We start from the raw sequence: 24,005 nt of genomic DNA, 5'->3' as shown, positions 1-24,005 counted from the left end.
CATGGAGGATAAAAAAGATGTAGAGGAAAGGGAGTAGTGTTGTTGGCCAAAATCTATACACACAGAAAAGAGTAAATGGAGGATGAAGAAATACAGCAAATGTGAAGCTCTCCCTGCAGCACCTAATGTAAGAAGAATAGGAAAGCAGAGAAAGAAAGAAAGAAAGAAGGAAAAAAAGGGACAAAAGGGAGTGGGGTAGTAAGCAGGAAAAAGGAAAAGAGCAAGAAAGAAAAAAGAAAGAAAAAAGGGCCTTGGGGACATAAAGAGGAAGGAAAAACAAGGAAAAACCAACCAAATACTAGGGAAAGTTTCAAGCTAGGAATTCTATTTGTAGTTAAATAAAATGCTTAGGGATCTGATGTTCCCCCTTTTCTCCCTTCCACATGTCCCTCTCTCCCAAGCAGCAGGAAAGCTGCCTGAGAGGTCCAGTAGGAGATTCAAGTGGGTCCTTGTTGAATCAGCTCTGCACAGAAAACAATGACTCTTACTTTCCAGAGAGAGAGCACCCACACCTCACCAGGAATGCCAAGTATGTTACTGGAGACTTGGAAAGCAGCTCCTGCAGTCCCTCTCCTTTAGGTGTGCTATGAGAGGGCTTGTTGATTTTCTGACTCCACCTTCTGTCAGGCCAATTTTCCTATCCCAGGGTGTTTAGGTGAATTGGGCTTTCTCAGCAAATTCGCCACTCCTCTCTTCCCAGACTCTCCCCAATCCAGCTGGTATGTTCCTCCCAGTGCAAGAAAAGAAAAAAAAAAGGGGGGGGCACCAAAAAATCAAACCCACACTAGCCAGGCCCCCCTACTGAATCTCCCCACCAAATCCTTCCCACCAAAACCAGAGGGCTAAGGCAATCCCAGACCTCTGGGTGCACTGGACTTGGGAAAGGGAAGTCCGGGACTCTGCAGAACCAAGGCACGTAGGTCCATGGAACATGGGCTATGGTGGCTCAGGGGACACTGGCCTGGGGACCATGCATCCAGGGACCATGGGACCCAGGAATGCCACAGCACAAAGGAAAGTTCTCAAGAAACACCGCGGCCGCCAGCCCCACGGGAAGGATCCTGCCAGCCCACAGCTTCCAACCTCTGTACTTGTAAGTCGCAATTCTACCTTTAGCAAGCACCACCTCTGTCACTTTCTCTCCAAATTGATGTCCACATGCCCTCCACCCTACAAGCCCCCAAGAGAGCCCACTCTGGCAAGACTCAGCCGCCTCTTTGCAGGAGAGACCATAAGGTGCACTCGCTCAGACACCATCTTGCCCCACCTCCCATGGCATTTACATTTGATCCTGCAAGGATTATTCATGCATTTACACTTAGTGTTTCTTAAATTATCTCTACATAACCGCTGTAAATTTTGCCTCCCATTATTTTATGTGAATTTACTATCCCGTGATTATTTTATTTATTACATACTTTTATTTCTGTTCCGGTCATTTTGAGGAGGATTCTTGGGTTCATATATCTTGAGTTTGATTCCTATATAATTTAGAGGAATTTGAGTGGTAAGATCCTTTGGTCTCGTGCTCTTTGCCTCAGAGCAATGTCTAAAATGCTTTAGTATTTTCTGTCCTGTAAGCCTACCTGAAATTTCATATTTGCATGCTAAATTTTACACTTCATTCAGCAGTTTTACCATGATATTCTTGGGTTGAATATTTTCTATCACTTTTTTTTTTCCTGGGCCAAGATAAGCACTTTGAAGTAGACATACCTATTTACTCAACTGAATTTTAAATATTGCTTTCTGTTCCACTTTTTTCTTTTTAGAAACAATCTTTTAAAATAATATATATTGCTCTTTTTAAGGTGACATTTCTCTCCACAGTTTCTATTTCTTTCTTGCATCTCTTTCCTGCAATGAGTCCACTTTTCATATCCTTTTATGACTATATAATCTCATCTTCAAACGCACATAGCTCTTTCTGATTAGTGTTCTAGAGAGAATTAGTATTCCTTCTGTGCTTGAGACTCTGGGGAATTACTTCTGAATGTTCCATCTTTGCCTTGGAGAGTTCTCCTTGCAGGTGTATTTTACATTGTTTTTCCATTCTGTTTCTTCTTTGGGGATGGACTCCGGTTTTGCAGAGATCCACACTGGTGGTTTTTGGTCAATTCTATTTATGTTGAATGAATATGAACCTAATTATATTGTGTTCTGTGCTAGTATTTAGTATGGCCCGTGGGAATCTGCAGTGGTGGTGTAAATCGGATCAGTCTACGGCTTCTACAGCGTTTGTTTTGCTGTAAGCATCTCTTAAACCTACCATTCCCTCTATCTCTGGGCTCTGTTCATATTGCACAACACTGGTTGGTCATTCTTAGTAGCATTTTGTGCATGGGCTGTGGCTGTTTCCTTATTTCATAGAAGATAGAGATTTCATTAATTTTTTATTTTTGAAGTTAGAGATTTTTCTTCATTTTTTCTTCTCTTTTGTTCATTGAATGAGTAGATTGACTAAAATCCTCTCTGCAAATAATCTAATACTTTTTAAAAAATCATATCAGCCCAGAAAATATTTATGGTAAGATAGTTCCTACGTAGAATTTCCAATTTCCTCTGGAATGTATTGGAATTTTTTTGCTCCCAATTGAATACGCTGTCCTGCTCATGCTTCAAGATATCCTGCTTAACAGGGGAAGGAGGTGCCCACCATGGGCACTGCAGGTCAGAGGGGAGCTTTGAACTTGCAGTGGTGCCTCAGGGCACTCACATCCCAGGTACGACTTAGGGGGACTCATCCGCAGACACGCACTGGCATTTTTCCAGCTGGGATCTCATTTTCTTTCAAAATGTGTTTTAATTTCTCCTCTATCTTTTATGTCTCTGACAGACTGTAATGAATAGAGAAAGAGGACTCAGTTTCCCTTTGTGTAGACACAGGGCTAGTGATGAAGCCTGCTGGGCATTTGGACTACTTCTGCCACTCAACAGATGGACATGTCCTCTATCTTAAAATCCTTTCAACAAACATAGGTTCAAAATTTGAGCTGTTTCAACTAATGTGAGGGTAGTGTACAAAGATTTTGAAATGAAATCAAAGACCTATCTAAAGGGTCTATTTTCATTGTCAGATACTTAAATGCAAATACATATACAAATACATACACATGTACATATATATAGTCTTACTTGCATTTCATGAAGAAGGTGCATGTCTATGTCCTTTATTCCTTTCCTTATCTTAGAATAAGTTAGCATCTCTATAGCTATGGAACTTTGTAATTCATTTGTAATCTCAATAGTTGAATACTACCAAAGAATATCATAAACATGACCATTTAATCCCTTTATAATCTCCCCAAACTCAGCCAAGACAATGGTGGCAAACAAAAGAAAGCCAAATAGACTTAGCACACTTGAAAGCAATGTTACATGCTCCCCTTTCCATATTAATAGTTTAACATTCTTAGGGAATTGTTGTAAAATGACTTTCTCTAAGGCAGCTTCAGCAGCAAAGAGCTTGAGAGCAGGAATGAGTATTATCTGCTCTCTAGACCTTGTCTTCAAGGTCATACCTCTGATTATGTGATGCTTCTTCTATCCCTAAACTCTGGTTTACCCAAGAGCCAGAAAATCAAAAGGGAATCTTCAGAAAACTTACACTGTGTTAACTCTGGTGTATTCTGAAGTGGGGTCATCAATTCCTGGGCCAACTGGAGAATCATATTAGTTTACAGTTATTGGTTTCAATCACTTGTCTCCACAGTTTTCTTCTTCCATTTTTTTCCTGCAATTAGTCCACTTTTCATCTCTTTTTATGACTATATAATCTCTTTATATGTACAAAGCCTTCTTTTATTAGCATTCTAGAGAGACTATTCCATATAATTCACACTTTGGAAACTACTTAACAAAATCTTTGAACTGACTCACCCTCATCTCGGTACTTGAGATTTCTGGATTAACTTTAGGCAAAATCAAACGTTCCTGGATCTACCTCTTCTAATAGTAATTTTTGGATTGTTCAAGCATTTGGATAATTCTAGAATAAACTCAGAACATCGGGCAGAGCCCAGGAGCTCAGAGGTTACATCCCTAATTTATATTGGATTTTCAACATCAATTAAAATGATTAGCATTTATGGACATAGTTATTCTTATCTGTATCCTTCCCAGAAATCTTATGAATTTTATCAATCCTTCAAGTCCAAATAATGAATAATCATTCACTAAAATGAAATTTTATAGATCCTCAACTTTGTGGCAAATTGTGTTTTAGGTGTAGGGATAGAGGGGGGATTGGTTTTGGTCCCTCACCCCTACTCACAGAGCAGTAAATGATCAATTATTTTAATATTAAGAAAATGTCAAAGTTGAAAAGATGACTTCTTCAAACATTAGCATGTGGCACCAATACAGTTCAATAGTTCCTTAATTTAAGGACTGGTATCATCTGGAGAGATCAGCAGTTTTAGGAAGTGGTTATTGAGAAATGGAAAGTGATCTCACAATGGACTGATATTTAGAAAGTTAAAAGTGAAAGAGATTCAAATCAGCTCAGCCCTGAGCCTCAGCAGAGTTGCAGCACCTACTCTCTGGTTTGTTGGACTTACCCAGGTTAGCTAACAGGGAAGTGAAGATGGTCAACCACCACAGCAGGGAACCAAGAATGCCTACAACTTCAAACAGGAGAATTGCATCCATCAGTCATATGGGATCTAAGCCCCCTCTTTATTTAGAGGTGGAGTGGACATCACCATCCCAGGGTGCACAGCATGGAGGAACAAAATATGGATTAGAGTGGATTTACTGGTATTATACTATAGAAGTATTGTGACTCTAGCAATGGAAGAAATTGTGTCATTAATGTGAAGATAGAGGCCACAGTAGTTGTTGAGGGCAGGGAGAAGGAAGAAGAAATGTGATGTGGGGACATTTTCAGACCTGGAGTTGTCCTAAATGATATTGCAGGGACAGATGCTGGACATTATATATCCTGCCATAATCCACTGAATGTACTGGGGAGAGTGTAAACTACAATGTAAACTATAATCCATGTGTGCAGTGCTCCAAAATGTATTCCCCAAATGCAATGAATGTGCCATGATGATGAAAGAGGTTGTTGATGTGGGAGGAGTGTGGGTGTGGGGTGTGGGGTATATGAGAACCCCTTATATTTTTTAATGTAACATTCTTTGTGATCTATGTATCTTTTAAATAAAGACAATTAAAAAATTGAAAAAGTCAATTTAAAAAAATCAATTGACCATTAAAAAAGTGAGAGAAAGGAAGATAAATGAGAAAATGGAGTCCATTACTGAAGGAAGTAGGAAAGATGGGAAAAAGTCAACCTAAGATCCAAGTAAGAAAAATGGAAGAAAGTATGTTTAATCACTTTGAGCAAAATTTTATTGAGGTATTATGTTTAGCTCATTTTAAACTAAAAACTATTGAAAACTAAAAACTGATAAAGAATTTAAGGAATGTTTTTTCCTCAAAGTATCTTTTCTCTTATACTTCGGTTACTGTTTTCAAAACTGTAAGTGACATGTAAGTCAGGTGTGGGTCCTTGTCATTCCTAGAGGAAAGATGGGGTTTTATTTTCTGGAGGTATAGAGATGGAATTTTTTTAGGTTCCTCACCCCAAGATAGCTCCCTCATCTGTCTTCTCATTGTTTCTGCTTGCTGTTTGTGCTCATTGTCTGCTGATTGTCTGCTTGTTGTATCTGCTTATCTTCTTTAAGAGGCACCAAGAACTGAACCTGGGACCTTCCATGTAGGAGTTGGGAGCTCAACTACTTGAGGCACATCATTCCATGCTCATTGTGTCTGCTCACTTTTCTGCTCATTGTGTCAGCTTTTTGTACCTTTTCATTGTATCTGCTCATCTTCTTTATGAGGCACTGGAAACTGAACCTGGGACCTCCCATGTGGGAGGTGGTGCTCAGCTGCTTGAGTCACATCTGCCCACAAGAGATAGATTTTTAATTCATAAAGAATTGGCTCCACTGCAGTCACAAAAGATAATTAAGCAGCTTCTTTTATTTCAGGTTTTCCCCTAAATATTTTTACTAAGATAAAATATATGTACAATGCATTATACAATTGGATATAAATTTGATGAGTTTTGAAAAATATACGAACCTTTTACCCACCATATATATACAGTATATATGGTATATATACATACATATATATATGGTGTATATGTATATATATATGGTACAATATATCCTATTATTATTGACATATACTTATTCCTTTGTAGTCAACATATCTTGTATTATTTCAATATTTTGAAATTTGTTAAGACTTATTTTCTTGCCCAGCATTTACTTAGTGAATATTCCATTTGTATTTTAATGGAATGTGTATTCTGCAGGTTTTGCGTGACATGTTCTACACATTTCAATTAAGTAAAGGTGACTGATAGTATTGCTCATATATTCTATATCCTTACTGACATTTTGACCAGTTGTTTTGTTAGTTACTGAAACAGAGCTGTAAAGTAATCAATTATGTTTATGGATTTGTCTAGTTGCCATTCTGTTCTGGCAGTTTGGGCTTCATATGTGCTGAAGTTCCATTAGTAGGTACATACCATTTAAGGTTGGTATGTTCTCCTGACGAAGTGATACTTTCATCATTAAATATCCCTCTTTCTCTCTGGTAATCCTTTTTATACTGAAGTCTATTTTATCTGATATCCCTCATCATGGCATCTTGTCACTTAATTACTTGTGATAAATGCTTTAAAATCTTCCTTTCCTAATTCCAACATCTGAGTCATTGCATGGTTTGTTTGCCTTGATCATTTTTCCTCCTAACATGGCCACCTTTTCCTGTTCCTTTTTAATAATTGTTTTATCAAATACTGAAAAGTGTGGATGATTTGTTGAAGAGACTCTGGATTTTGCTATTTCCCTTAGAAGAATTTTGATTTTTATTCCAGCAAGAACATAATTTGCTGGAAGATCATGTTGGAATTTTTAAGGATGGGGTGTTTTGGTTTTGCCTCTCTGTCTCAGAATGAATCTTTATTTCCTTTCGGGGTGTCAGCCAAACCTGAGCTGTTAACCCACTTCTCGGATTTGGCAAGGTTCAAACTTCTGCTCCTCTGTAATGGGAAATCTCTTCTCAGATATTCCAGGCTTCCAGATATTGCTTTCCACCAGGATTTTGGAGTCTCTCCATGCATTTATAGTTCAGGAGTCAGCCAAGGATTTTGGGGAGCTTAATAAAAATGTGAAGCCTCCCTGATCTATGACTTGATTCTCCAGTGCTCACATTTTCCAATCACTCTTGTGGGCAAAAGTGTTGTTTTCAGTCAATCAAGATAAAAGAAATTTGATTTTCTGTTTGAGTTCTGGCCATTCCACACTACTGAAACTGGAAGACCCCAATAGAGAAAGCTGCCTGAAAGTGAAGCTCACCAAATGTGGCCTCTGCTTCTGAAAGCTGAAATGCATCCAATTTATGCCTGCTTTTGTTCTCTGCTGCCTGCAAATTGTTCTTTTAAAAATATTTTCCAGAGTCTGTACTTGGTTCTTTGGATGCAAGGCAGTGATGTGCTCAGAGCTGGAATTCAGCCTTAGTCTGGTCAGTAGCTCCGCTTCCCTGCCCATCTGTGCTGCTATGACCTGGTTCACCAGCTCGGGGTATGGTAAGGGAGCATCTCTAATAGGTTTCAAGTTAAATGTGAGCACAGCTTCCACAGACAGGAGTTCTCTGGACACAGAGATGCACATGGGGCCAGGATGGGCACTTTGATCACTGAGTAACCGTAGGGTCCTACTCAGTCCATTTCAGTGCTTTAGGCAGCAAAGTTCAGAGGCGTATCTGCCCCTGGCAAGCATGGAGGTTTTACTTCTACTGCAAATGCCTCTGCCACATGTGGTGGTGGCTGAAACACAGCTCCTTTCAATCTAGATGCTCTTGTGGCTCCTCGTTTCATCCACTTGATCCTTTAAAATTATTTGTTGATGGTCCACACTGTGTCTGGACAAAACAATGACAAGAAACAAGTTCCCCATCTTTATGGGTCCACCTAGTAGAGAACGCCATTGATAAATGACTGAATAAATGAAAAAGTGCAATAAGAAATGCAAAGAATGGGGAAAATAGTCTGGTATTATGGAGCACAACTGATGAAACACCTTGTAATTAAAAACAGACCTGTAAAATCTTTTATATAAAGAGATAAAAATGTTTTGAAAAAAATCAACTTTCAATCCAAATTTGAACAAAGATTATTACATTGGGAATAAGATGAAATGGTACTCTTTAACATGATTTTAAAAATGACTAAAATCAAAAGTTTCACACTGACAGGATTGACACCAAATATGAAAACAAAATGAGAACACCTGCTATTATCCCTATTTTTGAACAGCTTTTGGAAGACCATGGTATTAGAAAAAATAGTTAAAATTATTCATAAACATTGGAAAAGAAGAAGCAAAATTATCATTATCAGCAGAAAATATCACTGTTTATCCAGAAAGCCCATGATAATAAATTGAAAATCTACAATGAATTATCTCTTTCACATAATAGATTATCAAAGGCCACAAACTTGAATACCAAGCTTGCTTGTGGGATGACTGCCAATTTGGAGGCCACTTTGGTGTCCTTCACCAATTAAAATAGCACCACATGCACTTACACTCTGACTCAGAAAACGTCCTTTCCTGGTGGCATTGGACAAGGATGCTCTCAAGTATCAACTCGGACAAGGTGATCATTACAGAGTTGTTTGGCATAACCTGAGGTGCGGCCTTTCCCAAATGCAGCTGTACCCTGACCTGTTGACCTACAAGCTCAGGTCAAGGCTTTTCAAGTTGACCTTGGGGCAGAAACCAGTTATTAGATGCACTGCTAGACATTCCCTCCATAGCCTAACCTAGAGCCCACAACTGGGAGGATTAACATTTCTTCCAAGCATTTATGTAATTGAAGGACCATTCCACTGATATTCCTCAAGGAGCCAACTAAACCTGGATTTAAGTCCCTGTTTTTAAAGATATGGAACTACTTGGATCTTTTAAAATATAATTTCCTTTCTCCCACCATAATCTTAAAAATGAATTTCAAATCCAGTAAATATTAGGTACTACATTGTCTACTTTTTATGGATTTTAAAAGATTTATTTTTAATAGTACTAAAACCTCTCTATTTCTGCAAACATTGGTACTCTTCAAACTCAAAAGCAAGTTGAACTCACTAAAAAGAAAGGAAAACCCAGTGGTTTTTTAAAATAAAGATTTATTATTTATTTATTTATTTCTCTTCCCTTCCCTCCCCCCCACCCCGCGCAGTTGTCTGCTCTCTGTGTCCATTTACTGTGTGTTCTTCTGTGACTGCTTCTATCCTTATCAGCGGCACCTGGAATCTATGTTTCTTTTTGTTGCATCATCTTGTTGTGTCAGCTCTCCGTGTGTGCAGCACCATTCCTGGGCAGGCTGCACTTTGATTCCCACTGGGCGGCTCTCCTTACTGGGTACACTGCTTGCGCATGGGGCTCCCCTACGTGGGGGGCACCTCTGCGTGGCAGGGCACTCCTTGAGTGCATCAGTACTGTGCATGGGCCAGCTCCACACAGGCCAAGGAAGCCCAGGGTTTGAACTGTGGACCTCCCATGTGGTAGGCAGACACCCTATCCATTGGGCCAAGTCCGCTTCCCTCTCAGTGGTTTTTAACAACACAATTTTAAGCATCTTGATGAAGACTTGGTCTTTGACTCATGAATATAGAACTTTCATATAACTACAAGGAAAGAACCTCTAAAGCTGGAGGTTTTTCTCTTTTCTCACTGAGGGACTTGCATGCCAGGACCTCAATATGCTCCTCTATCATTTATTTCATTCAGTCCTTTAAGGAGAATTTCGTGAACAGTACAAGTGCAGCAAAAAGAGGAATCTGCCTTATCCTGAGGTTACTCTCTTGATTTTGCTATTTCTTGTAATGTTTTGCATGTAAGGATTAAGTAAAGAAGATTGAAATTGATGGGATTTTGGTCATCTTTAGAAACTATGTCTCTGCCAACTGCAGAGTGTAATTCGGAAGGGTTACTGTAATTATGGGATTTTAGCGTAATTCTGGGAGAATCTTGAATTATTTTGCATTTATCTGTGGAGGCCAGCTTCTTTGAGGGCTGCATATCTTCCCAGAGGTCCTCCTATTCCACCACAGAAACTCTCCAGATGCCCCTTTAAGGATTCATAAGACACTAAATTACATTTACGACTTGGATTTATGGCAAATCAGCCTCACTTACATGGGGTGTTACATGCCAGTTCATGGATGGGTTGCAAATTAATGGAGGAGAATGTGGCCAAGTGGCTTCCTCCTGAGCTGTGCAATTGCTGGAGATTAACTGCAGCCTCCTGTCAGGTGGAAAGGAACTGTGATGTACCCAAGGGGCTTGCATAATTTTCCTTAGATGGCACTGAATTTAAGCTAAGGTAAAACGATACCCATAGCACCATTTTTGTACTGAAAATATGGTAGGAGAATTTTGTTGTTATTACCATGACAACTTGACAACCTGCTGCTGTGTCTGTCCTCTCAATGGAGATGTCATTGTAGATCCGCACTCAGTGGGATGCATGCTGGCTTCAAGCTGCCAAGTATTTTTATTAATAGTCAAAGGACTGCTATGAAAGTAGTCCATGGAAAACACCGTCACACGTGAGCAAGAGACCAGCACACTTACCTCACCACCCAGCTTCACCCACCACCCACCACAAACATCTGTGCCTATACAGGACTTGGTCTGAAGGCATTCTTCAGGCGTTTGGCTGAACTTTCATTTTTTAAGTAGGAATTTCATAAAATAGATGAAGTACAGTCGAGTACCTTAAGATCAAAACTTCTGGACAGCATGATGAAGAAACTCAGCATTTCATCTTTATCCTTTCAGCATATTGACTTCTTGCCAGTTCAAAAGTTTGACTATTTCATGACTCTTCTCACCCAATTTGAGTTACAACTTCTCTAGTATAATCTTTTTTTCCCAAATTTCATGGAAATGATAAACATCATTTTTTGAACTCATTCTCTTCTGCTTATCTGTCATTAATAAATTTCTTCTTATTCAGGTGATTCCTCATCTAATATAAATTAGACTTTTTCAAGGATTTTTTTTAGGAGGTACTGGGGAGTGAACTTGGGACCTCATACATGGGAAGTAGGCACTCAGCTACTTGAGCTACATCCACTTCCCTGAAGGATTTTTAAACATTAATGCCTTTTATGTTCAAGTAGCTCAAAATCTTCTGTTATACTCATCCTTAGACTGGAAACTGTATCGTAAAGACAGTAAAGGACTATAGTTTATTAAAACTCATTGTAATAGCTTCAGGACTCAATATTTCAATCAGAAATCTTTCAGATACCATATGCTATACATATCCCTGAGATAAGCAGATCATATTTATGTAACAGAAACAGAAATGCTGACTTAATAGAGGAATAGAAGCATATCTCTGGATAAAAATATAGTATTGTATAGCATGCCTTATTTCCTAAAATGCATTCTGGAGACCAGGTGATTGGAGAAATAATATTCATTAAAATCAGTGTTGTCATGACACCCGTTTTGTCCCTATTGAATAACTAATGTTTGTGTTTCCCCACATCCAGGTAGGTAAATTCAGAGACAGATGGCAGTCAGTGGTTGCCAGTGGAAGGGAGGAAGAAAGAGCTCCTGATTAATGGGAATGTGGTTCCTTGTAGGTTGACGGAAGAGCCCTGGAACTAGATAGAGGTGTTGCTTATAGGAATGTGCTAAATGCCGCTGAATTTCACACTTTAAAATCGTTAAAATGGCAGATTTTGTGTTACCCATTCTTAAAGGTCAGAAGGATTTTGCCCAAATGATAGAGAGTTTGTGAGCTAAGATATTGGTGCTTTACCTGTGGATATTTTATTGTGTGAGGCTCAGGTGACCCATGGCTGTTCTGCACATGGCCTGAGCCCATGGGTGCAGATCACGGGGCGCCCCAGGCACCAAGGGCAGCAGGCTGTGTCCCCCACAGTGGAGCCCCAAAACCTCCACGAGCAAAAACTTAGGAGGCCCTTGAGGCGGCGGGGGGGGGGGAGGGGGCAATGGGCCACATGAGAAGGGAGGTCTTCTCAGAGGGGACATGCTCACCTGAAAATCCCTCATTCTTATTTTGTGGGATATGTGGGGGTGGATGCACCCAAAGGATGCCTGCTTGCCCCCCAGCCACGAAGTGAACCTAGCACTGAGCCAACACACCCACACAATCAAGCCTCAAGTCCACCGTCCTTTGAGGAAAGGAGCCACTGGGAGTGTCCTCACCTGCAGAGGAAGCTTCACCCTAAGAGACAGCCACCTACCCCTTCCTCCACTCCCTCTTGTGTTTATTATTATTTAAACTTTAATTGTGATAACAGATATGCAACTCAAAACCCCCCATTTTAACCACTGTCAATGTGCAGTTCCCTGGTATTAACCAGATTTACTATATTGTGCTACCACCATGAACATCCAATGCCCAAACTTTCCAATGACCACAGACAGAAACTACCCCACCAGCAATGGCTCCCATCCTCCCCCCCCCCCCCCAGCCCTTGGTAACATGATTCTGCTTCCTGTCCTTAAGGATTCACTTATCCCAGAGCTTTCATTGCAGGAGACCACCTGCTATTTGCCCTTTAATGTTGGGCTTGTTTCACTCACATGATGTCTTCAAGGTTCCTCCACATAACATGGGTCAAGACTTCAAGCAGAATGCCCATTGCCTGGGTACTCCATGTTTGTTGGGCCACTCATCTCTCAATGGGCACTTGGTTTTTTTACCTTTTAGCAATCGCGAATAACGCTGCGATGAACATTGGTGTGCAAGTAATTGCTCAAGTTCCTGCTTTCAATCATTTGTGGATGCATCTAGAAGGGGTTTTGCCAAGTCATGTGGTAATTCTGTATCCAATCCTCTGAGACCATCAAACTTTTTTCCACAGCACCTGCTCCACTTTACCTTCCCACCACCAATATACAAAGGTTCCAATTTGTACCAACATTTGTTATTTTCTGTTTTCCTTTCTCTAACAATAGCCATTCTAGTGGGTATAAAGGGGTCACTGCTTGTTGTTTTGCTTTGTATTTCCCTGATAACTAATAATGCTGAGCATCTCGACAGTAACTTATTGGTCATTTGCAAATCTCCTTTAGGAAATTGTCTACATTCAGTCCTCAGTCCATTTTCCATGAGGTTATTTGTCTTTTCGCTGTTCAATTGTAGCAGTTTTTTTTATATGGTTTGGATATTCTTTTGTATTATTTTAAATGAAGGGTTGCATTAAGAGTGGGGTCCACAGTGTCTGCCTGCTTGGGCCCCCCTCAGCCCCACCCCAGCCCTTCTCACTGCAGGTTCTCAGCTGCAGCTTGGCTCTTTCTGCTCCCTTCCCCAAGCCAGGTAAGTCCACCTTGTGAGCAAGCCCTTCCGACAGGAGGTGCCTGCACTTGGTGTGGGCCAGGGGAGGGAGAAGTGAGGGGGAGGTGGAGGGAGCCAGGCAGAGTACGCTCTACTTTGGAGCTGAGCACTGCCACAGGCTGCATGTGCCAACACCACAGAGCCCGACTGGCTTTGCACAGGCTTCACATGCCCGCGTCCCTGCTTCATCCCCTGAACCCTGGAATATGCCCCAAATTCAGCAGTGGAAGGACACTTATTTTGCGCCATGGTATTTGTTTCATCTGTAATCAGAACTTTTGCATCTTTGTTCATGAGTAAACTTGTCCTGATTTTCATATCTGGTAATGTCTCATCAAGAGTCGGAATCAAGCTCTTCTGGCTGCATAAAATCAGCTGAGGACTGTGCCATCTTTTCTCTGTTTCTGACAGATTTGGGCAAGAGGACATTGCTTGTTACTCTGTTATACTTCCAAAAAGCACTTTAACACAAGCTTATTTTCTATTCCCTAGAGAGTAATTCCATTCTCTGCACTTTGTGGGTCTGATTTTATTAGCATTAAAAAAATTTTTTTAAATTTATTTTTAAATTTCTCTCCCCTTCCCACCCCCAGTTGTCTGCTCTCCATGTCCATTCGCTGTGTGTTCTTCTGTGACTGCTTCTATCCGTATCAGCTGCACCGGGAATCTGTGTTTCTTTTTGTTGCATCATCTTGTTGTGTCAGCTCTCCGTGTGTGTGGCACCATTCTTGGACAGGCTGCACTTTCTTTCCAGCTGGGTGGTTCTCCTTAGCCGGGGTGCATTCCATGCACGTGGGGCTCTCCTAGGCGGGGAACACCTCTGCATGGCACGGCACTCCTTGCGCGCATCAACACCACACATGCACCAGCTCCACACGGGTCAAGGAGGCCCTGGGTTTGAACCATGGACCTCCCATGTGGTCAGCAGATGCCTTATCTATTGGGTCAAGTCTTCTTCCTCTATTAGCTTTTTTTCCCCTTTTGGTTCTCATTGCCTACTTTATAATGTTTTCAATTGTGGTTTCTGTTCTTAGAATTGATCTCTCACAATTCTTTGGTCCTGAGAAATATTTGATTCCTCTCACCAGGACACTTTGCCTCAGTTCTCAGTTTTGGGGTTTTGCTTGTGTGCAGATCCTGGATTGCAGGCTGCACTAGAGCTGCTGCATTTGGGTTTTCTTGAGGACCGTTTTCCTCAACTTCTACCCGAGCTGTGCTTCCTACCCAGCCATCTGGGCACATTACCATTACCAGTTTACCTGCTGTTACCTGTTCAGGGGTGTGTGCTGGGGTCTTAGCATGCGGTGGGCTCCAGGCCTCTCCCCCTTGCCTGGGCTGCACACCTGCTCCCTAGAGCTGCTCACACAGGATGTCCAGGTCACCAGCTTTGGCCAGAGTGTCTGTCTCCTAGATTGGCACTTGGTGGTTGCTTTTGGCCTCCAGGGTAGAAGAGTCCCTGTTGTTGTTCTTGTTGTTGTTGTTTTGTTTTTGGCTGCTCTATTATTAATAATATTTAAAATAGTTTTAGCATTTTAAAGTGTTTTGTACTAGGAGAATTGGTCAATATTATCTCCCTCAATATCTCCAAAAATAGAACAAGCAATGAATAATCATAAGAAAGCAGGAAAAAGAGTAAATGTGAAAAACAAACTGCTGCTGATTGTAGAAGTGATAGATGATTCTGGAAAAAGGAATATCTTGAAACAGATAATAGTTCATCTGTAATTTAGGGCCTGACTGCTGGGAAAATAGAAGAAGCAGAGAATAAGAAATGGATATTTTACATTGTAGCAGTTTGCTATTGTTTATGAATTCCAAAAATAGATATTAGATTATGATTGTAAACTGGCCTGCTTCTCTGGGCATATTAGATTGTATTGGGTTCACAGGTTTCACTTTTACCCAATTAAATAATGATTAAAGCTTTGATTGGGCCACATCAGTAGGATGCTGAGGCCCCAACCCCTTGGTGGATAGAGACTCACAGGAAAAACAATAGGCAGAGCAGAAAGTCAGAGTTTAAATGCTGGAGCCCTGGGAAGCAGATACACAGAAAAGCAGATATGTGAGGAAAGAGAGAAGGCTCCGTTAGACATGGCAGAGGCCCCAGGAAGAGAGTTGAGCAGTTTGCCTGAGAGTTCACAGCTGGCCTTGTGGAGAGAGCAGAGCAGCTGAGCCCAGAGAGAACCAAGCCCCAAGGGAGGAATGAGACATCCCAGACCACAGCTGATATTGGAAGAAGCGGGGACCATGGAGCCTTAAGGGGAAGAGGAAGGCTGAGCCCTTGCAGAGGTTGGCAGTCATCTTGCTCCAACAGGTGACAAGGCTTTGGTGAGGGAAGTAAATTATGTTTTATGGCCTGGTAACTCTAAGCTTCTACCCCAAATAAATACCTTTTTAAAAGCCAACAGATTTCTGGTACTTTGCACCAGCACCCCTCTGGCTGACCAATATACGCATTTGAAAGGAAATTCCACAAAAGCAAAGCTGATAAGAGGACCAAATTATGAAATAAATGTGACAAAGACTAAATTCACCACCAGGAATATGAAAGTGAAGAAATTCTCCATAATTTAAATGAAAAAGACAAGATATTAAAAATATATGAGAAAAGAGATAAAAATACAGACCATCTAGCTAAGTACAAACCACAGCAGAGGTTCTTTTTTTTTTTTTTTTAATAAAGCATGCAATTTATTCAAGGTGTACAATCAATGGTATTTGGTATAATCAGAAAGTTGTGCTTTTATCACTTCAATCATTATTAAAGCATTTTCTGTATTTCAATAATAGTAATTAAAAAACAGACAAAGAAATAAGAAAATTCCTCTTCTCTTAATCTCTCTATATCTCCTGCTCTACATAGCTATTATTTCTTGCTGTTCTTGCACAATCATTTGTTTGTTTATTAAACAGCTTTTTAAAATTATTTTTTAATTTTCTAATTTTTATTTTTATAATTAATGTATTTATTTTTAGTGTTACATTAAAAAAATATGAGGTCCCCATATACCCCCCACCCCCCTCGCCCCACTTCTCCCTTAGCAACAACCTCCTCCATCATCATGGGACATTCATTGCACTTGGTGAATAAATCTCTGAGCACTGCTGCACCACATGGTCAATGGTCCACATTATAGTATACACTCTCCCCCAGTACACCCAGTGGGCCATGGAAGGACAAACAATGTCCAGTAACTGTCCCTGTGGTACCACCCAGGACAATTCCAAATCCTGAAATTGCCCCCATTATCACATCTCTTCTTCCCACTCCCCACCGTCAGCAGCTACCATGGCCACTTTCTCCATCTCAGTGCTACATTTACTTCCATTACTAATCACATTAGTTCCACAATAGAGTATCAGTAAGTCCACTCTAATCCATATTCTATTCCTCCATCCTGTGGACCTTGGGATGGCTATGTCCACTCCACACCTCTATCGAGAGGGTGCCTTGACTCCACTTGGACGATGGATGCAATTCTCCTGTTTTGCTTACAACTTTTTAAAAAATTTGAATAGATTGTTTTTTATTTTTTTTTAAAGATATATAGATCATTCAAAATGTTACATTAAAAAATATAAAAGGTTCCCATACACCCCACACCCCACCCCACTCCTCCCTCATCAACAACCTCTTTCATTAGTGTGGCACATTCATTGCATTTGATGAGTACATTTTGGAGCACTGCTGCACAGCATGGACTATAGTTTACATTGTAGTTTACATTTTCCCCCAGTCCATTCAGTGGGTTATGGCAGGAAATATAATGTCCAGCGCCTGTCCATGTGATATCATTCCGGACAACTCCAAGTCCTGAAATTGCCCCCATATCGCTCCTCTTCTTCCCTCTCCATGCCCTCAGGTTCTTAACCAGGGGACCATGAGCTTGAACTGAAATAGAAGAAAACATTATTCTTGTGGGAATGTGTTGGTGTGGGTGTGACATATTTATTAAATGATACACAGTATAGTGTGGACTTGGTAAGGGGCCCTTTCGTACTGTTCACTGACAGGTAAAGGAGTCCATGGAACAGAAAGAGTTAAGAGCCCTGCTCCACTGGGAGAACTGGTGAGAAGAAACAGAAAGCAGAGGAAGGAAACCAAGCAGAGGAAAGGATTCCATAAAGAAAAAGAACCAGAAGGTCAGGCATGGAAATTGCCTTGTGTGTGCTAATAGATGCTAGAAACCAATAAACAATTTTTAAAACAAATGAAAAAGCTGAGAAATAGACGTCTATCCCGATCCCTAACCTCAGGAAACAGAATTCAGGAGGGGAAGCAAAGGCCCTCCTGGCAGGACACACTTCAGAGAAAGATGAGGTAATGGACTGAAGGGAAAGAAAGAAGCAGTGAAGTCACCAAAACTTACATGTTTTCTATAGCATAATATTTTTGAAATATTGTGGAGTTAAAAACACTAGATTGCTTCAACTTGGTAAGTCATGGGGAATGGAAGAGGGCATATGCTGACAATTACTAAGTCTTGTTTTTGAAAGATGTATTTGTTATGCTTTAGATGTTTAGAATAACCAGTAGAAGGAAAGGCATAGAAAGTATAAACCCCACACCACAAGAGAAAAAGAAAAATACACCCAACAAGGAAAATAAAGCCTTAAATCAAGGCAACACAAGACAAGAAGGTGAAGCCAACAGAAACAGCAGGAACACCTGGTAAGAGCTGCCCTGTGCTTGCAGAGCCCTGGGCATGGGAAGGATTTCAGAGTCAGCATTCCTTGCCCCTTGAGGGTCTTGGGGTCTGTCTCTCCGTGTGTCAGTGTGGCCTCCAGGGGGGCATCAGAGAGGAAGTGATGGAAAACACCAGTGAAAAGCCCCCAGTTAAGCAACTGGGGTCTCTTAGGCTGTTACAGGGCAGTGAAGAGGCTGCGTTTGTAAATGCTTTTTCTTCAAGAGTTGGAATGGAAAAAAGCCCGTTACTGAAACCGTGCTGCTGAAAATGTTGGCCAGTTTTCTACCAAGTCTTAGAGCTTGTCCAAAAGATGTTTGCTCTTTAGTTAGTTTTTTTTTTTGAATAAAAAAATTTACAAGCTTTAGATTACATAAATGTTATATCTAAAATATAGGGGATTTCATATATTCCAACCCCTCCCCTCCCACACTTTCCCACATTAACAATACCTTTTATTAGTGAGGTACCCTTGTTATAATTGATAAATACATATTGAAGCACTGCTACTAACCATGGTTTACTATAATGTAAACCATTATAATTTACACTTTGCACAATTTTATAGGTTTTGACAAAATATATATGGCTTTTATCTGTCATTGCAATGTCATACAGGACAATTCTGATGCCCCAAAAAAGCCTCATGTTACAACTATTCTTCCCTCTCCCTCCTCTCAGAACCTCTGGTGGCCACTGCCTTTATATCAATGTTACAAGTTCTTCCATTGCTAGAATAATAATGTCTGCTTTAGTCCATAGTTGCATTCCCCCTTATGTTTGTTCATTCCTCAATCTTGAGGATTTAGGAGTGGTGATGCCCACTCTGTTACTGATTGAGAGGGGCTTAGATCCCACAGAGCAGATGGATGGAACTCTCTTGCTTGCAGTTGTAAATGCTCTCTGTTTTTGGGAATGGGCATTGTCCATTATCATTCTTTTGTTAGTTGTCCTGGGTGAGCCCAATGAACCGGAGAGTAGGTGTTTCAACTCCACTGAGATTCAGGGATCAACTGGCATATGAACAACTGTAGATTTAAGTCTCTGGGACACATATTTAATGAGCATATTGCTAGTTATATGTTCAAATAAAGGGGGCAGAGGAGCCATGTGTAGGGAATTTATAAAGGAGTCTAATTGTGTTACATTGGGGAGCATATATTTCAAAGTAAGGCCCAATGACAAGGTGCCAAATTCTTGAGATTGTCTGCCCTGCCTATAGTGTCTAGATGTCTGTAGAGCCTCAGGAGCTCCACCATTTGTGGCACCATTTACTGTGGCAGTCAATGAGATCCTGCTGAGACATGCATGAACATAACCTCTAAAAGGACCTTCTGGCTCACTTTGACATCTCTTAGCCACAAAAACTCATTTGTACTTAATATGTCCCCCTTTTGGTCAAGGTCTTTTTCCAAATGCATGGAAATGCATCCAAATCACGCTTGCACATACATTGCATGATCAAGAAAGGGGCAGATAACTCCACCCCTGGGTGGGAATTTACTTAATTAAGTAAGTTAATTAAGTAAGTTGAAGTGAGGACAGCAAGGGGCACTTGGTAATAATCCCTTGGTACCAGGATGGCTCATCCCTGGGAGTTATGTCCCATGAAGGGGGTAAGGTAGTTCATTTATATGCTGAGTTTGGCTTAGATAGAGGCCAAGTTTGAGCAACAAGGAGGCTTTCAAGAGGTGACTCTTAGACAATATATAATACTAGGCTAAGACTAGAATGGATGAAACATAGGGCATTTTTACAGCATTGGAATTTTTATGCATGATCTTGCAATGACAGATACAGGCCCTTTAAAACTTTGTCAAAATCTGTAAAAGTGTATGGTACAAAATGTAAACCATAATGTAAACCATTGACCATGGTTAGTAGCAATGCTTGAATAATTGTACAATTGTAACAAATGTACCATACACATGTAAAATGTTATTAATAGGAGAGAATGGGGAGGGTGAGGGGGCTGGGTATATGGGAATCCCCTATATTTTCTTTGTGACTTTTATGTAATCTAAAGCTTCTTTGAAGATAAAGAAAAAAAACAGGACCCTGGGGTAACATACAGAAGAAACGAACACTGTACATAAAAGATTACAGGTCTTACAGTGATGAAAGACTCAATGAAATTTGTTTAAAATCATATTTTTTTATTTTGTTATTTTTTATTATTTTGTTTTCTTATTATTTTTATATATTTATTTTTGGCTTTGTTTTGGCAGATATTTTGGATTGTAGAAGGGTTACAACTGTGGCAGGGGAGGATCACTGGTGTGGGGTGTTGGTGATGGGGGATCTGTGGGGAGGGGTGCACCCTGGACTTACCTCTAAGGCATATGAATATAGTCAAGGGGCCATGGGACTTTGTCCTGGTGGGAGGAGACCCACACCATGAAGGAAAGAATATTGAATTCCCACCTGGGGAGTCCTGCTACATCTCTAGTGGAGCAGCAAGGATCCCCAGAGGACAGGGGCGGTGCCCACGGAAGGAAGAGGCAACATTGGCCAGGCCCTGGACATTGATGATTGTCCTTAGGAACCTTGTTCTTGTATTTTCTTTTTATTTGAAAGTGGGATTTCTAAGAAGATACCAGGGTCCTATCGTTAGGCCTCAAAGCAGGGCCTTTATGGATAACCAGAGATGGCATGGAGAAAACTTCAACACAAGAATTAGGTAAACTCATTAATTGTGTCTGCAGAGGTAAGGAGCCACGGCCAATCTAAAGTGACTCAGACCCGACTCCCTGTGCTGCAGTTTCACTCTTGATTAAATACCCAAGTTACTACTAAGCATTTGCTTTGATTATGCATTAGTCATATGGATGAATACCCGTAGCTGGTTATATAATTGTACAATTAGTATATTCAGGAAATCACGCTTGCACATATATTGCATGATCAAGAAAGGGGCGGATAACTCCACCCCTGGGTGGGAATTTTACTACGTTAATTAGGCAAGTTGAAGTGAGGACAGCAAGGGGCTGCTTCTGCACAAGTCCAGACAACTGGTTGAAGCTGTTTTTCATACTTCATTGCTTCAACAGCATATTCTTGACCACCAAAAGTGGAATTTGGCACAAAGAGAGCTTTGCATTTCAGTACCTTCTGATTTACATACAATTCTTTTCTTTGTATCCTAGCAACAGGGAGAGAAACAAGTTACTTTCAGATATTCGGTCCTCCTACATCCATCACTATGGGATCTGACCTGCCAGTGGAAGTGTCCTGGGGAGAGGCTTACTGAGTAGAGGAGGTTCCAGAAGATGAGGCCCCGGCTCCCATCACTTTGCAGAGGGCCCCTCGGCACAGCGGCTTCCCACACCTGTTCTCAGGGCGAATCCACGTGAGCCACAGGGCCTGGGAGAAGGGCAGGCTAGAAGCCAGGCGCCCGGCTTGCTCTGGTGCCCGCGGCCCGCCCCTGCTCCGGGCTCCACTGCAGGACTCAGGACGCTCGCCCCTCGCCCAGCCTCGTCATTGCCTGCAGTGGAGCAGAGAGGGCAACGCAGCCGACCGGTCCTGTGCTTCGTCCACAAATCCGGCTTCAGCTGTGGGTGCCCGCTGGACTCTTCTCCGGCTGCCTGGCGGGGCTCCTGGCCACCAGGACACCCTGAGCCAAGGTCGCTTTCTCTGGCTGGGTCCCTTGAGCAGCGGGCTGAGCCCGGGAAGGAGCTGGGGCGCGCCGCGCTCACCGAGGTCCGAGGAGAAAGCTCGACTGCACGTCAGGGACCACAGCCGCCGACAAGCCAAGGCAGGCGCGCCCCCAGGCTCTGGTCTGGCCCTGGCCGACGCCCTAAAGCCTGCAACCGCGGAGGCCCAGGGGGATCCCGGGGGCCCCACGGTCCTCATGTCCGCGCAGCAGCCGCGCCTCAGGACGGCGGGCGGGACGGGCCGCCGAGGGTCTCGAACCGTCTTCTCACGCCCTTCTGCCCAGAAGCTTCAGTGAGGAGCCTCCCAAGCGCATTCGCTCCTAGGGCAGCTGCGGGGCCGAGGGGGCAGATCCCACAGCTGTCTGGGGATCCTTGGTGGCCCCCGCTGCACCCACAACCCCCTGGGGCAGGTGAGGGCCAGGTGCAGTTTCAGGTCCCCTTAAGTACTTTGTCTTGCTTGTTTTTGCCCGGACTCCACTGTTAGGTTCTGAGAACGCAAAGCTCCAAGGCTGCAGCAGTTTGGCCTTTCGGGAAGGAGGCGCCTCTCGCCAGTCGCCGCGCGCAGCCGCCCCGGACCGGGCTCGGGTCGCTCCCCAGGCCCCCAGGGCGCCCTGGCGGGCTCCTTCCTTCCCGCACGCGCAATCCGAGGCTGGGTCCTCCGCAGCGCCCAGGGTCTCCAGCAGGTGTGTTTCTACCCTGGAGCCGAGCCAGGTCCTTCTCTGCAGGTGCGGCGGAATGAGGCGCGATGGCGTGCCGGCTCTGCGTGCGCCCGACGCGCATTTTCCCTGCTTTGTGGTTTGCGGGTCTATTTAGGTCCTTGCTCTTGAAGACCTAATCCTACAGCACGCGATGACTCCAGCTGCAAAGTGCCTCCCACATCTGCAAGTCCTTGGGCTCTGCCTGGAGTTTCTTACCTTGGCAAGTGCCGGCTACCCCCGCCCCTGGAGGTAGGCGGTGACCAATTATTTGAAAGGCAAATAATTCACTTTTTTGTCCATTACAAATTAGTTAAATAAGAATTTATGTAAAAACACTTTACTTTCTAAAGATTTGATAACATCTTTTTTTTTTACTTTTAAATGTTATTTTACCAAATCTGCTCTAATTCTACATTAAGTTTTCCCCTCTTACTTGGCAATACTCTATCTTTTTAATTTCTCAAATGAAACTGTTAATACTGAATATTAATAGCTCCCTTTTATTATTCTCATTAAAAACCAATGAATATAACTCTGAATTAATCTGGCTGTTTAATTTCTAGATAAATTAACTCAGTTTCAAGAGTTTTGCATTAGGCTTATAACACTCATGAGGAACTCAGATTGGAATATTGTCTAAAATCCAATTTTCCTGCAGAAAATTAAAGCTCATATCGTACAAGGAAAAACTCCAGATGTAGATGCAATTATCAGCACCCTCATTATTAGCTACACATATGTAGAGAAATCTATTATGAGCAAAGTTCTTTTGGGGAAACAAAAATTCCAAGTTGCTTTTCTCTGGAATTTGTTTGCAGCAGTAAACCACAGATCCATGAAAACAAAGGGTTCAATAGCACAGTCATCAATAAAAGGTTTGAGCTGAGAAATGAGTTGTTTTTTGTTTCTTTTTAAATCTTTAAACCCTGTACCTGACTGAAGAACTTGGGATTATGTCATGTTTAATTTAGAGCTTGGGGATTGGTTATCATTGCTTTGGCCAAATGGCAAAGCTGGATTTATCAGAAACGTTCTCTCTTAATTATCTTTAACATAATCAATGTAGAAAACAATAAACAAAAAACAATTAAAATAAGACAGTTATTCTGTGAACAATAAACACTGGATTTATTAGATTAGCAGATTGCAATGACATTTTTAAGTTAGCTTTCAATTCACAGTTTAATTTCTAAATGGGGCATAAGAATTATGTACAAGGGAGTGGATGTAGCTCAAGTGGTTGAGCACCTACTTCCCATGGATGAGATCCTGGGTTCAATCTCTGGTACCCCCTAAAAACAAACAAACAAATGAAGCAACCAACTCTCACTGGTGAGCAGATGTAGCTCAGTGGTTGAGCTCCTGTACAAGGTCCTGGGTTCAATCCCTGGTACCTCAAAAAAAAAAAATAAATAAAAGGAATATGTCCAATAACATTATCACAAACATAAACTGTTATTTTGTTTTTTTACATATTGAAGATTCTTACAGTTTTCAGATCACTGAGGATCATATTGGTTTTCTGAGTGCATCCCACCTCACATGATTCTCTAATGTTA

The 24,005-nt window shown here is 41.7% G+C and overlaps 1 long non-coding RNA gene across 1 annotated transcript in view; it reads left to right on the top strand.

Moving 5' to 3' along the window:
* Nucleotides 1-22,978, top strand: part of LOC131278850 (uncharacterized) — a 148,242-nt gene extending 125,264 nt beyond the window's left edge. The window contains exons 4-5 of the long non-coding RNA XR_011649141.1: nt 17,425-17,553; nt 21,242-22,978. This is a non-coding gene — a long non-coding RNA (uncharacterized lncRNA). The remainder of the gene's footprint in view (nt 1-17,424; nt 17,554-21,241) is intronic.
* The last annotated feature ends 1,027 nt before the right edge of the window (nt 22,979-24,005 follow it).

This window comes from Dasypus novemcinctus, chromosome 6, assembly GCF_030445035.2.
Source record: "Dasypus novemcinctus isolate mDasNov1 chromosome 6, mDasNov1.1.hap2, whole genome shotgun sequence".
NCBI lineage: Eukaryota > Metazoa > Chordata > Mammalia > Cingulata > Dasypodidae > Dasypus > Dasypus novemcinctus.
The sequence above is the reverse complement of the archived record's forward strand: the minus strand, read 5'-3'. Positions and strand labels throughout refer to the sequence as shown.